Here is a 14,840-nt window from a genome sequence, read left to right on the forward strand (position 1 = left end):
TCACTAAACTGATCCAAAAAGGCCAACATCCCTTACATCTTTAAATACCATCTCTAGAACCTGTTCCAGCTGGGCTCTACAAAAAATAAAGCAACTAATGAGAAGTAAATGGGCACAGAAATATGTTTTATACCAACAAATGAGTAACTCTATCTGGATTTTTTTTTTCATGTAGAAGAGCTTACTGCTTGAAAAGACAAACAGTTTCTGAAACAAGGCAGAAGGTAGCGTAGTTCTAATTAATGCCCAAGTATACCTATGCACTGCAAAGGTAATGCTATTTTATGTACAGAACGCATCACTACAACATAATTGCAACAAACAAAGCCAGAACGACCTCATTTTTGTATGGTAATAGTTACTGAATATCCCAAGAGAACCAGCAAGGGCATGTTTTTATCCCAAATTCGTACCAGCAATACGATGTTTTTATCCCACATTCTCACGCAGCGTGTGTACCAGCCCTGAAAATTCTTTAAAAATATACTTTAATATTGTACAAGGCTTTACAATCCTGACTGCAGTAAGATTATGCTAGATCCTTAGCTTTCCAAGGGAAATGATCAGAGGGCGTACAGCTGGTTCGAAAGACAAGTATTAGGTCACCTCTCTATTTCTATGGATTTGGACTCAAAACAAAGTTTTTAAGCAAATATGGGTTTCCTGCTATTGTGCAAGAAAGACACAAAGGTGAGGGGATATTAGGCATGAAATGAAATTGATAAATACTGCAAAAATTCAAGAACATATGTATGAGAGAAAAGGTTAGATATTCCAAGAATAAGAAACAATCACTCCAGAAGGAAAGTCAGTGTTGCTTCTTGAAGTAGATCAGCACTGGACATCTTCCCACAAGGGAAGCTTCAGATCCCCCACTATTATACTCTGTCAGAGTTTTGTTGCTTCAACAGGATGGTTATATTTGCTCTGGCGTCCTTGCAAGGATAATTTTTAAGGATACAGGCTCAATCTGAAACTATTAGAAATGTTACTACACCAGTAATGGTAAACTTAGCCTTTGCTATTTTTGTTTCTTACATATACAAAAAAAATAAAATCCAGAACTATTTGTAAACATGTTGTTCTGTGGTTTTTGTTTGGATGTCAGAATGTTGTAAACCCTGACATAAGACAGAAAAAAAAAATCCAGCAAATGAATGAATAGAAATATATACCAAGTGAAACTATGTTGCAAATACACACAGAAGGAACATAAAAGCAATGACTGGGTGGGGTTTTTTATAGTGAAATAGTGGTTTCTTATCTGGGACACACTGTAGTTGGCTGAGGAATCCTCATTAAAAAGCTCTAACTATATTTTTCCTCTTCTCATTCTGTGAGTCACTCATTACATTTTTGGATGTTGCAACACATTCACCAATAACAAACACATACTGGGAAGAAGTAAAAAAAAAAAAAGCCAACCCAGTGTTCACATTGGATTTTTTAATGTCTATATTTATCAGTATAAAAATCAAATCAAGAATGAAGCTGAGATTCGTGAAAGTTTCTGTCCAAGGAATGCTATTAATCACAGACAAAGTATTTAGTACAGCCGGAGACAAGCATACAGATATGCACAGAAGTTACAGCACGGCAATGTTAGTATTACTATTATTGTTTGGCCTTTATACAGAGCAAGAGGATAGGAGGAGGGATCATAATGTTCCCCATCAAACCCTCCCCTGAGGGAGAACAGCCAGGCACCACCCTCAGCTAGACAGTTCTGGACCCAAAGCTGTACTTCTGCAGCTGCTTTTATTGTTATCATTATTATTATTAATTTTCTTTTAAAGGCTAGAGAGTTAGGTTGCAGAGACTGCACAGTCCCAGTAAGTCAGCTGTGCTACAGGAAATTATTGTTGATATCTTGAAGAAGTACCAGGGAATTATTTATTCACGTTTGTGTTTTAGATAATAACAAAGAACATCTAGTGTATGCACACATTGGGGTGGTTGCTGCAAGGTTTTCCACTGCTCCTGTCAGACAAAAAACCTGTTTGCTTCTATTCCAATTTTTGTTGCCCTTTGAATCCCACCACCCTCAGCATGGCCATACTGGCTACCTTGCGCAGTCATGCCAACTCACTGTACGGACACAGGCCAAATTTATGGAATTAAAGGGAAATCCAGACAAACATCATTTTTAGAAAAATGTTCAGCTAGCGTTCCACAAATATTTTAGATGTTTATGAGAATGCAACAGGGTATTTCTGCACTGCTCAGGATGTGAACACAAAGGAAAGGAAAGTGCGTGTATTACTGCTCTTCCAGCTGCCCTAAGTAATGGAAAAAGATAAAAGTGCTAACTTGGAGAGGCAGGAGAAAAAACAATAAGTTGTGCAAAAAGTAAGCTCATGTGAATTAATCCATTTTCCATTGCAACTCATTCAGATAGAGAACTGGCTATTAAAGAACAGTTAGCTAGAAACACAACCCGATTACTTGCTTGTTCAGCAAATACTACTTTTAGTGGCAGGCTTACCTATCCAAATACATGCTACATTAACCAATTGGTGAATACATAAATCATGGAGAAGAGAAATAAAAAGTAAAGACTGCAGGACACAAGAAGGAGGGGTGTCGGGGAGCTTGGCGCTGCAGGGAAGGCGAGCTGGCTGCTGGAAGACCAACATTTTGATCTCTCAATTTCAATTTTGATTTCAAGTTGCACAAACAGTAGCCTTGCATCTCTACGCTGATCTCCAGCCAGGTACCAGCAAATCCTCTAAGACTACAATCCTGTGGATCACTCCAAGAAACCAAACAGTCACCTCTACTATTTTAACTTGCACATAAAAACGAGGTAGGGCACTTGGACATATCCTAGAAGATACCACTGCACACACGCATGGAGGCTCGGTTCCAGAGAGAATTGCTGCTACTACGACAATGTGTTTTCCAAAAGCTTCCCAGGAATCATCTTTCTTGACTTTGTGGTTTAGGGAGCCCTGAAAACAGAATCAGGAACCAGAGGCTAAGAGAATGAGAGGACATTATGGCAGGCACGGTTTCACAGATGTGATTTTTCTCCTGCTTTCCACTAACAGAGGTCATTCATTTAATGGAGGGAGCTCAATATTCTCCTCAAGTAACCAGTCATAAAGACTTAGTATTCTCAATGCTCCACTCAAAGTACTATATATACATTTATGTTTGTTATTTCAGTCTAATAGTGTCAATTTAGCATTTTGGTATATATGTTTAACCTTATAACCCATTTTGTCCAGCATTTACTGAGGGTCCAACAGCTTTAAAGGTATCTGTGCTCTGGAAAACATGAACTAGCCAGAGTGGAATGATTTCAACTCCCTCTACCCTCAAGGGACAGAGACCTAAATTTGAGGGTAGAATGCTCATACTCTAGGACGGGAGCCTAAATTCAGAATGTTTCATCCACTGCTGCTCTGTAACCAATTTTATTTATTGAACTTTTAATGCTCCCCCTTTTTAGTAAGGCACATTAGAAATGTTTTCCAGCTTTGCATATCAGACAAAAATATACTCCCTGTGACTGTGGTCACAGAAATCTTCCTTTATTTCAACCACTACTGAAGAGTTACATCAAACTAATTTAATTTTAATATTCAGAATAAGAGTAATTAAAACAGCTTTTCTTAAAAAAGTGGTCAATGATCTCAGTCAAGGAGAAAGCATAAAGAAAATGACTTTTTTTTTATTCATGCTTAGAAATCTAAGCTGTAACTACAGATGATTGTTCTTAGAAGTTATTTGGCAGCAGTGTTCAGATTTGAGTCCATTTTCATCACATTTAGTAAAAGTTAACATTTTGTTCTTAAAAAGGACCCCAAAAAATCCTTCAGTAAACAACTGTCCACACATTAAGTTGGGTGAGAGGAATTTAAATTTCTCACTATGGGTAATGAATTTAACCTAACATTCTTCTGTATGCGCTGATCTAGCTCCCAGTCATTCTATAACAGTTTAAATTATCTCAATTTTATCAGGACTATTCAGAGTTTCTTCTGCATCTCATTTCCCTGGCTCACATCCTGGCAGAAGGAGAAAACTACTTTAGATCTACCTCCTTCTACTTCCTTCCCTTTCTAATTTGTTTTACCTCATTTTCTTTCATTCCCAGCTCTGCTCCCTATTCCTCAGGCATATGAATGAACATTCAAGATACATTTTGGAATAAAGATGGAAGAATTTTATTGTGGTGGCTCCACAGAGCAAAAGCTTAGAGACGTCTGTTTTTAAGCCACCCAACCTGTGTCCCATGCCAGCCAGAATCCAGGTACGGTAGTCATCTCGCCTGCATACCTGGAACTGGTAAGCAGGTTTGCTTTCTGGCAGATAAAATGAGTAGTCTCAAGAAAGGATTTTCTCCAGAATGCTGAAAAAACAACTTTAGGACTTTTATTTCTACTTGTCTTTGGTTTATTAAAAAATTGAAGAACACAATTTAGAAACCTGACTAGATAAGAAAGAGGCAGCACACGTACAAAAAAGCACCAGTGATGGTGTTCATAAAGCCACCTTCTCACATCAGTCCTCCAATTTCTTTAACACAGTATCCAAATTCAGTGGTTTTCCTAATACTTCCCATTTAGAATAGCTTTCTCTGCTAAAATGCAGCCATTCTACAAATGTGAATGTGGTGCTGTACAAAAGAACCAGAATTACGCATTTTCTCCCTTAAACCACACCTGCAGCAATACTTGTGCCTATTGAAACACCTGTAATAAGACTACTGCTCAGTCTAATAATAATATATACAGAATGGAAACCTAAATCTGAACATGTACATAACTGATCCTTCTCCACCTCAAAAAAAAAAACTAAAAAGGATTTTTATATGGTTGTCCACCACTTAAACCAAAAGCTTCAATGAACTATTCAGCCTCTAACTATATTTGATGTCAAGACATGTAGTGACATTAATCTGAAACAAGAAAAGGGAGGATTAGAGAATTCAGAAAAGTAAGCAATATTCTTGACAGGTATTGAAGCAAAGATCTAAGACCTGGAACCTAGTCTGAGTCTTAATGTGAAGAAGTACACAGTATTTAACACTAATTCTCCACAACAAAGGCAACTCCCTGTATAACTACCTTTTTTTCTTCAGGAAAACATGGAACGAGACATTTTCTTTCACAAATATGTACAGATTTGGGAAAAGACAAAAAACCCCACACCTAGCTAGTAAAGACGATGAGGGCGTGGGCTTGTACAGTAACAGCCTCGTGCATGACTTGACCTTGCAGCTGCTCATCGCCCAGCAATGATAAAACAGAGACTATGAACCCCCATTTCTGATCCAGCTTCTACTTCAGAGGGGCAAAACACAACACCTGCACAAAAGTTAATGTATTGGGTTTCTCACAGAAAAAATATGGAGACTTCTTAAGCAAACAACATCCTGAAAACATGCTGTGACCATTCAGCTGACTGCTGTTTTAGACTGCAGCAGAAACTTTGTCCAGAGGCAAAGCCAGTAGCTAGGTCCGACTTTAGGTGATATATTTGCAATAATTTGCCTTGAATGAGGTACACAATGATGCCCTCCTGAAAGAGTACAAAAATGATAAAAGCATACCAGCAAATTTGATCACAAGGAAATGAAAAATATGTAACATCAATAGATGTGTCCTGGAAAATTTTCACTAATGGTCATTTGCCAAGAATATAAAAGTATATTTCTGGCTCTCACCATCTTGGCGGCAATGTATTTATGGTCAGAAGCTAGTTAATTCATTCATTAAAATATTACACCTGTAATGGCTGAAAGGTTTTACGATGCTGTAACATTAACATTTGAAAAATTAATTTGAAAAAGTCTTAGTAAAATTTTTACAAACGCTAAAGGCTAAATCTGTTAACCTGTAAAATTTGTTCAACTAGGAAAATTTTAAAAAAAAAAACCCCTAAAGGTTTGATTTGGATGGCTTGAGGTGAAGGTTTCACTTCAAAAGGCCTCCAGTGAAACACAGCTGCACAGAGCAGACATACCCAAATAGTGAGAAAAAAGCTCAGCACTACTTCAGTGTAGGGAGGCAGGTGCTGGGGCACCTATTCTCCGCACATAATTACACATGGGTGTAATTCCCCTCTCCCAAAAGGAAACATAGAAGTAAAATGCTGGCACGAGTCTGCCCGCACAAGGCTGGAGAACGGTTTGCAGCTCAATAGACTGCGGACACATCTCATTGCCACTATCTCCACTAACGCACCACTAATTTCCTCAACCCATTCCCCAGCAGCTTCTCCGTACAGCTACCAGCACCTGCCTCAGCTTTGCCACCAAAGCTCCCCAGTCCACTTCAACTGAAATAAATCTACTGTTTAAACCACGTGAGTTAAGCAAAATAATTTTGGCAGAAACAGAGGGTTCCCATGTTCAGCATGGGCATGGAGACCCAGCCCACCCAGTACTTCTGACACGTGCTCAGCCCTGTTCCTCCTCGGGGTGCCTGTGCAAACCGCCACTTCCAGTGACAGCACGCAAAAAAGGGTGCCTCTGCCTGCACAGCTGTCCCTCAGGCGCAGCATTTGACTTAGAAGATGCCTGTCTGCAGTTGGGATCCACACCAATTAAAGGTCAGCCATTTCATTAGACAGTGCTGTCTGGCCCACAGGTATTTCTCTCCTGTGCACTTGCGAGGGGGGACATGCAGGGAGAGCAAGGAAAAGTGCTGTGCAAGAGCTGTCTGGAGACCAATCATCAGAGTTATTTTTCTGAGGCAGCGTATCTGTTTGGAGAAATTACTGCTAGAAATATTCAAGCACTGGACTTCTTTCTGGAGCTTGGTACCAGCTTCGCTTCTGTTATGTTCTGCACCCCAGGAAGCAGAACAGGTGGGAGGAGGCCCAGGGTCCCGCCAGGAAGGTGCTGGAGCTGTCTGTCTCCCGCTGCCATTTCACTCAGTACAAATGGCTGCCTGAAGACAAGGAACAGTCTTCCTTAGGCTCGAGAGGAAACATATTTTAATGCATGAATCAAATCAGTCGTCTGTACTTAGTTACTGAATTTGTACTTTTTTGATGTCTAGATCAGTTGATCTCCCCCCAAATCCTGAAGTTTCTGAAACTGCATTGAACTGTGCTCTTTTCCTAGAAGTTTATTGTTCCTTAGGTAACACGTTATTATCATGACATGTTGGAACAGTCAGTGTTCCTACAGCAGTATACGAACACTAAGTACTGTCAGGGTCCTTTTTCTGACTAGCCTGGCTGTCCTTTTACCCACAATACCACTTCCTCTGTCATTTATTTTAAAAAACCCAGCAAATTCTATGCCACAGGGTAGCATAACCTCCTCACCTCTTCAGTAGTTTAAACTGGTGACAAAATAGACTCGAAACAAACATATCTGCTGTAACTCTCTTGATCAACATCAGACCATGATCAACAAGAGACCTTGCCATTTCTCATTGAGCTTCCCTTCTGAACAAAATTAATGAGCAGAAAACAGGCACCAGGATGCTGTTTGATCCCTCTTGCCTGAAAAAGGTCTCTGAACGTCTGCAACAAGTTGCAGAATCCTACAACTTTCTCACCAGCAGTTCTACTTCTCAACCACCGGCTCGTGTCCCCCCCGAAAAGCCCAAGCACACCCCAAAACCATCCGATACAGGCTTAACATGCAAGCTACTGGAAATGACACAGCAGCAGCATCTCTCCAAGCAGCAGCAGATGTTGAAACAGAAGCTGCAGCAGCAGATACCATGTGCGCGACCTTCTGCCAGGACTTGGAGCGTGCTCAGTTTTCTACCTGAATACATGACACATAACCGAGTCGCAGAACAAGGTCAAGCAAGCTGGAACACCTCATTAAATTTCATTGATTCCTGTATGACCAGGTATTTCAAACACTGTAACTGCTTAATGTCACTATTGTATTAATGGAGGAAAAAAGACCGGAATATCACGCTGCCTAAAGTACGCGGGTCAATCTGAAATAGTAGGTTTTAACAAGAAAAAAGGTATTTCTGTATACACACATAAGTAAAAGAAGGAAATTAAACTAATTCTGGAGAGCAGCAAAATTACATCTTCACTGGCCACAGATGTGCTGGATTAGGGACTCCGTGGGAAGTTTGCACACATACAGCAGGTACAGAATAATACATTCAATAAAAACACCTAACTCCTCACTATCCTAATTATAGTTACATTTGGCACTGGTAAAGGGGAAAACCAAACCTGGTAGAGAACAGAGTCCTACTACTATTTCTAGCCTTTGTTAATTTGGTTGTCTGGGTGCATAATTATCCTGCACACACAATTTGTGCTGCTATGCGTACAGTCAGTTATATAGCTCAGCTATTTAACAGCATTATGTTCAAATTTTATATCTCCCTTAGATGGGCACAAGTCACTTAACAATTCTGTAAATTTTAATTTCAGCCTAAAACACTGTTTCACTTCACAGCCAGCAAGGGAATAAAACTCACTAAATATTATGAGCACAGTAAGACGTCACGAGGTGGCAAACTACAACCCATGATGGCACTGTCAAAACAGACATCATGTGGCAATGCTCATTATCATATCAACGCAAGTTTTATCCAACTACTGGAACATGAAAATAGGATGCAAAATTTACTGTTGATTCTTTGATTTTGCCATTTTCTGAGGAGAAATTTATTAAATAACCTAACTAGAGCTCTTAAAAATTGAAAACATCCAATCTGATTTGTACTTTATTAGTAAGTTGGATCCTGCACCTCCTAGAAATCAATAGTGCATTATCATTAACTCCAGTGAACATAGCAATAGGTATATGGGCCAAACCCCAGAAGGCTGTACTGTCATTATTTTTTCAAACATGCATATCCACATAAGGCAGCTGAGGAAAGTGTTTTTAGAAATCATGTTTGAGAGAAGTCCTTTAGTGCTTTATTATTTCCAAGCAAGCAGAAATACTTAGATGCATGCTTTCGAGAAGTCTAGAGATACTGATTTACAAGAACTTAGGCTCCTCAAGTTTCAGTTCTTCTCAGCAGGAAAACTTCCAGTAATGTCATCTGGTATAGAAAATGCAATTTGTTACCTTAAAACATTCATAGGATATTTTAAAGTGTGAATGAAAAAGCCCAAATCAAAACCACTGTGTGAAATATTGAACATCAGAACCTGGCATTCTTTTGCATACCATGTACCCCAGAGTAGGTGCAATAAAATAAATTTTCTACCAAAAGAAATACTTTAACACTTAAAGTATATTTATTCTAGTTCAGATTCCAGAGGAAAAAATCTGTCTATTTGTTATATTAGAAAGAATGAACTACGGAATTATAAAACATCACCTCATAACTATTTAGGCTCAAGAGCAATTCCCAGGCCAAATTAAACCTTCAGCTTTATTGTGAAGCTGCCTGAAAAGGAGCTCTGCAGGTAATGATTCAACTTGATTCGGGCAGTCAGTCATGCATTTCAGGTTACAAAATCATTTCACTGCCATAACTTCTGTTGGTTTAGTGACTGCTGGGGGTGCTACGCTGCCAAGCCATACGTGTGCCCACGTCCCCCGTCTCTGGTGCCTGCTTGCAGCAGGAGATCTGGTGGCAGGAGAGGCATGTCCAAAAGACAGAGAGGTGGTTAAGGGGAGAGCGGGCGTGCAGGTACCGCGAGCCCTTAGCAGTTGACTTCTGAACGGTGAGCGATGTCCGTGCCTTACCTACTAGCAGGGGAAATTTCTGTATCCCTGAATATAGCTGTCAGTATCCTGAGCAAAGAAAGACGGTACACCAACCTGGGAATATGAGAGGACTCTGTACTGACACAGAGCAGTAAGTGAGGAAGGCGAGTACCCGATATCCTGTCTCCAGCTGCCACCAGATGTTGATGCTCTGGAGGAAAGTACACATTAATTACTCATAATCCCAGAAGTCAAATTAGGCAGCTAGAAAAATGGTCCTCCTAACCCAAGAGAAACCAGCCTAGTTCCGAAGCATGACATTTTATTATAATCTTGTTCAAGGCAGCAAAATGTCCTACAAGGAAAGCACAGCAAATAATCTTGTTTTCTCAATCTAGGGAAGAATGCAGGTGAACACAGCACAGTCCTTCCCTATTCTACATGCACCAGAAATGTCCCCCGCTGAACCAAGCCAAAGCACATCTTTCACAGGGAAACCCCATCTCACTTTAAACACTCACAGCAACAGCAAATCCACGACAACGCTTTATTGCCCTCGTTGCTACTTCTTATTTCAAGGTACAATATACCTAACTTCACTTCCTGGACACTGGATGTCTCAGTAGGGTCAAGTATCATGTATTTTCCTTACGTATATGTATGACATATACAGGCATCATTTCCCCTCTCAGTCTCTTCTGAGCTGAATAAACTCTGTACACTCTGCATTGTGAAGCTTGGTTTCCAAACCCTGGATCACTTTTGTCACTGTGCTCTTACTAGTATTTCACATGCTTCCTCACGCGTGAGCAGCAAAACCAGAGATGGAATTCCCGTGATCTTACTAACGCCATGTACTTTCCTATTTCTATGCAATATTTATATTGCTATAGAGCCAAAGACCACACTTCAGTCGCAGCATTACAGTGAAAACTCCTGTTGAGATGATTGTCCACACAAATTCTTAAGCCTTCTTTCAAATTACCAGTTCGAAGATAGTCCCCTATCCTGCTGGCGTAACTGCATTCCTGGTTCCTTTGTATGTGGCTGCATGAAAAATGCCTTCTGCTGGATGCTGACCATTTGAAAAAATGACTTGAAGTACGCCATACTAGTAACTTGTTCCACACACGCACAGACCTGCATGTAATCTGTTGGTAACGATGAGATATCATCAGAAAAACTGTGCATATAATGATATTAAACAGCCTTACACCAAGATCCAGCCCCCGGGGGACCCCACAAGAAACAGCTGCACTCCCATAGAAGAAAGGCACGCCTAAGTTCCTCTCTAAACTAGGAAAGATTTATGAAGCAACTTTGCCAATGTTTGTGGTATTTATTCCACAGTGACTCCATGGCACAATTGTTTTAAACTCACATTTCACTGCAGAGTTAATAGATACATCAGGGATACAATATAGGGTGAGTCTGCTACAATACAGCAGTTGATGAATAGCTTAAGAATTTGGGAGATGTGGTTTTTTACAATTCAAAACGCTGGGAATCAATTTGCTCTAGTTCTACTGTAAATTGGTCTTTAACAATTGTTAAGTCATTCTGAAAGATTCAGAACAAGTAAGCCCTAGCTTGTCATTTATTTCAGAGGCTCCATTTTAAAGTTTTCAATTTTTCGGCCAGGGAAACAACAATGAATAATGTGAGTAATGAAAAGCATTCACACAATTAACCAAAGAGTTTCAGGTTTGATTCTCTATTAAAAAAAAATCAGAATCGACTGGCTGCCAGTTAGTTGACCATGTAACCTATTAATTAATATTATAATTCGGCAGTGTATTTCCATGTCCACAAACATATATACACAGAATTGATGAAGCTTGTAGCACCGCCTATGAGGCAGTTGCTGAACACTTCCAATGCAAGATGCTGCATCCAGCTGCTTGTAACTTGGCCAGACTTTGACTGTTTGGGTTGAAATTTTCCAAGTTGAATGTCTGCCTCAGGCTAAATTTTGTTCCATGTGTTGTAGAGGTTGCCTCTGAGCGAGGGGTGCGGAAAGAGGCAGACTGCAATTAGAAGAACTTCAGCAGTTTTCAGAACAAGACCAGAGAAAATGCTGTCTTTCAATGTTAACAGAAATCTCTGGCAAACTTGGAAGGGTACAGCACCCTTCCAGCTCTCGGTGACAGATTTGATATAAATCTGACATAAATCTGACACGAGGGCTGAAGCCACTACATTGGGGTGTCCTTTGTGCTGCCCCCATGAAAAATCCACCTGCATTTGGTCAAACGTCCAAAGACAAATTGCACTTTGTGCATTTTCAGTAGGTATTTGCTAGGCCATGTCCACATTCTTCTCAACTCCTCATGCTGATCAGCCAACATAGGCCATCCCCACAGCAACTTCTCCCCCAGCACCCGTGCAGGACAGAGCTGCAGCTCAACCAACCATGCTCCAAGCCAGGGAGTGGCAGCAGGTTCCAGGCTTTCCACATAGGGTCTGGTGCAAGCCATGACGGCACCAGGTACTTGGGACGTGAACAGGAGTCCTGCTTCTCCTTGACCCTTCCCTGCCCTGTCCTACAGGTCTTCACAGCAACGCAGACCACAGCCACCACCTACCACCGCTGGTTATCCTCAACAGAGAGCTCCAACAGCAGAGTCCCAGGCATTACTCTAGGAATCCAGCCAATGAAGGATGGCAACACGAGTATGCTACCCTAGGTTGCCTATCTGCTTTTCAGCTCTTTTCCTAAGGGAAAGAAAACCTAGGAAATTACACGCAAAAAGTAGTATTAAAAATGTGATTAACATGGCAGAAATTAGGAATTATTAGAACTAAGTGGCCTACGGTAATTAAAACCATCTCCTAGTACTTATACGCATAAAGGTCAATCTCTAGTTGTGACTGGTCACATTTTTTTCCCCCCACAGAAGCTTTGCTATAATTAACACACCAATTCCTCTTTTTGCCCTTGTTCTCTAGAGCATCACTACACACTTCCAAACCACAGAGGGAATTATTTCTTTTCTTCCAGGTTCTTTTATGGTTCTCATCACTGCAGTAATCCATAAGATAAAGGAAACTGTTATCGAGGTTTTTTTAAAGGTGGGAAATTAAGATGGGAAAAGATTAAAGCAAAAAGATGAAAACACTGAAGAGGAGTTCTGACACTCAAGACTTGTATTTCTAGTATGCTCAGATCTACAAAACATCTTCTGTACATCGAGAGCGAACAGCTGTTGACTTTTGTTCCAGATGGACAAGTTCAGCCTAAGAGCAAAGCAGATCCCAGGAACTCAGGCCAGGCACCCAGAAAAACCAACAGCCCGTGCGTGAAAACCTTTATGTTTACGTGGAAACCCTACAGGAAAGGCGGGGGGCAAAATCCAATTCTCCAGCTGTCTCAGGCATGAAACCTCCTCTCCTTCTGTGTATAATGATCTGCCTCATTCACGTCACCTCTTCTGGCAGCTACACCTTGGTGGATGCAGCTCTGGTTCATCACCCAAGCTAGCCGGGAAGGATGGTGGCAGATCATGTCACACAGACAGCATCATCGCACACTGGCCCAGCATAGCCAGATGAGCCCAGTGTTTTTACAACTCCTAAGTGCTTTGCTCTGCAAACTTACCCACCAGGTAGGGCTGGGTGGCGCAGAGAGGTAGTAAATGTATAGGATATATTGTATATAAAGATCAGCTACATCCACTGGGTGGCAGACATGTTTCGTAGGATCCAGATACGTGTACATATAGAGGTATACAAATGAAACCTCTTAAATACTGTGCTTGTTCCCTGTCTCAGAAGCAGCAATTGAACAGATGCAGTTTAAAAAAAAAAAAATTCCACCTTCAATTTAACACCGGCTTCTTATCCGCAGCGCTGAGGTGTTCAAACTGTCCTGGCAATCGACGGTCAGAGCTGCACAACCACACGATGCCCCACGTCACTTCTGTAGGTGGGTGAGGCAGCAGGGATCACGCAAGAGTCTTCAGAGAGTCTCTGCTCCACTAATCAACGCATAAAGAGCAATGCCTGCAGAGGCCAAGCCTTTAAATTGTTCCCTAACTTAACGAACTTAGGGGGGAAATTATGTTTTGGACCTAACGGTGCCAATGTGTCCATGTGCGTAAGCAACTAAGTTCTAAAGTTCAGAGAAACTTAAAAGGCCAGTATTTGTCATGGATTTCCCCTTAGCATCTAAGCAGAATCAGTTCAAAATTAGCTTAAAAGATGTTTCTGGAGAAGAGGCCGTCGACCAGATTTCAATCCAGTGCATATTTTTATAACCAAGTTGTAAACTACATAAAAACTACACTTATCATGGAAATGCTGACAAATGCATAACGACTGCAGTTAGCTATGACAGTCTGACCACAAGTCCTCCTTCAGGAAAAAGAAACATTACTCCCCCCCCCCCGCTTTTCAAGGCTGCTCGATAGCAAGCTGGGGCAGGGGGCGTGCGATACGTACGGGTACCTCTGCCTTATCCTTTTATTATGAATTTAAGCAACTCATTCCACTTATTTCCCACATGTTGAACGAGCCACCCCCTGGTTTTGCCATAAACAACCAGAGGGCCTCTTAAATCCATGACTCACTGCGCAGGCTTCTCCTCCACCCTTGTGCGCGACTGTAGCAAAAAGGTTGCCAGCTGTAGTCGGTGAATTAACAATTTTTTTTTTTTTTCGCGACACCGTCGGGTAATAAGTCACACAGCGCTGAGGCCAGGGGAGTGGAATACAAACCCGGTATGAGTTTTATTGGGGGGGGGGGGCGGCGAGGGGGGGAAGCAGCTGAGGAGGGACTTCTCCGGCTTCACCAGCCCCGGCCACCCGGACGCACGGGAGGTACGAACACTCCCGGGCGGCAACACGGCCCGTCCGGGACCGACGTGTCGGAGAGGCGACCATATCGCCCGTCACCCCATCGCAGCCCCGGCCCCCTCCCCCGCCGCCTCAGGCGCGCACGCACGCGCCACGGCCTCCCCGCGCAGGGGCGCGCGGCCGCCAACCGTCCCGCGCGCGCGCGCCCCCGCCCCGGCAGCGCGGAGCCGCCGCTGCCCCACGCCGGCGGGGAGAGGCAGCTGGCGGGCAGGGTAGGGCGGCGGCAGGGGAGAAGGAGAAGGAGGAGGCGGCGGCGGCAGCACCAGCAGCGGCGAAGTCGGCACGCAGCACCCCCCCGGCACACGCGCTGCCTGAACTCCTGAGAAAGTTGGCAGGGGCGTCCGGCGGGACGGGGCGCCGCTGGCCGCGGCCCGAAGGCGCGC

At 42.3% G+C, this 14,840-nt stretch overlaps 1 protein-coding gene across 3 annotated transcripts in view; it reads right to left on the reverse strand.

Moving 5' to 3' along the window:
* Positions 1–14,840, reverse strand: part of ELF1 (E74 like ETS transcription factor 1) — an 88,926-nt gene that overhangs the window by 73,707 nt on the left and 379 nt on the right. The window contains exon 1 of one of the 3 annotated variants that reach the window (XM_054829822.1): positions 13,421–13,527. The exons of 1 other annotated variant lie outside the window; for it this stretch is intronic. The gene's annotated coding sequence lies outside the window, so the exon portion shown is untranslated. Of the gene's footprint in view, positions 1–9,718; positions 9,812–13,420; positions 13,528–14,840 lie in introns of those variants that run through there. One more of the 3 variants, XM_054828057.1, reaches the window with a different exon arrangement.

Source organism: Grus americana, chromosome 1, assembly GCF_028858705.1.
Source record: "Grus americana isolate bGruAme1 chromosome 1, bGruAme1.mat, whole genome shotgun sequence".
Classification (NCBI taxonomy): domain Eukaryota; kingdom Metazoa; phylum Chordata; class Aves; order Gruiformes; family Gruidae; genus Grus; species Grus americana.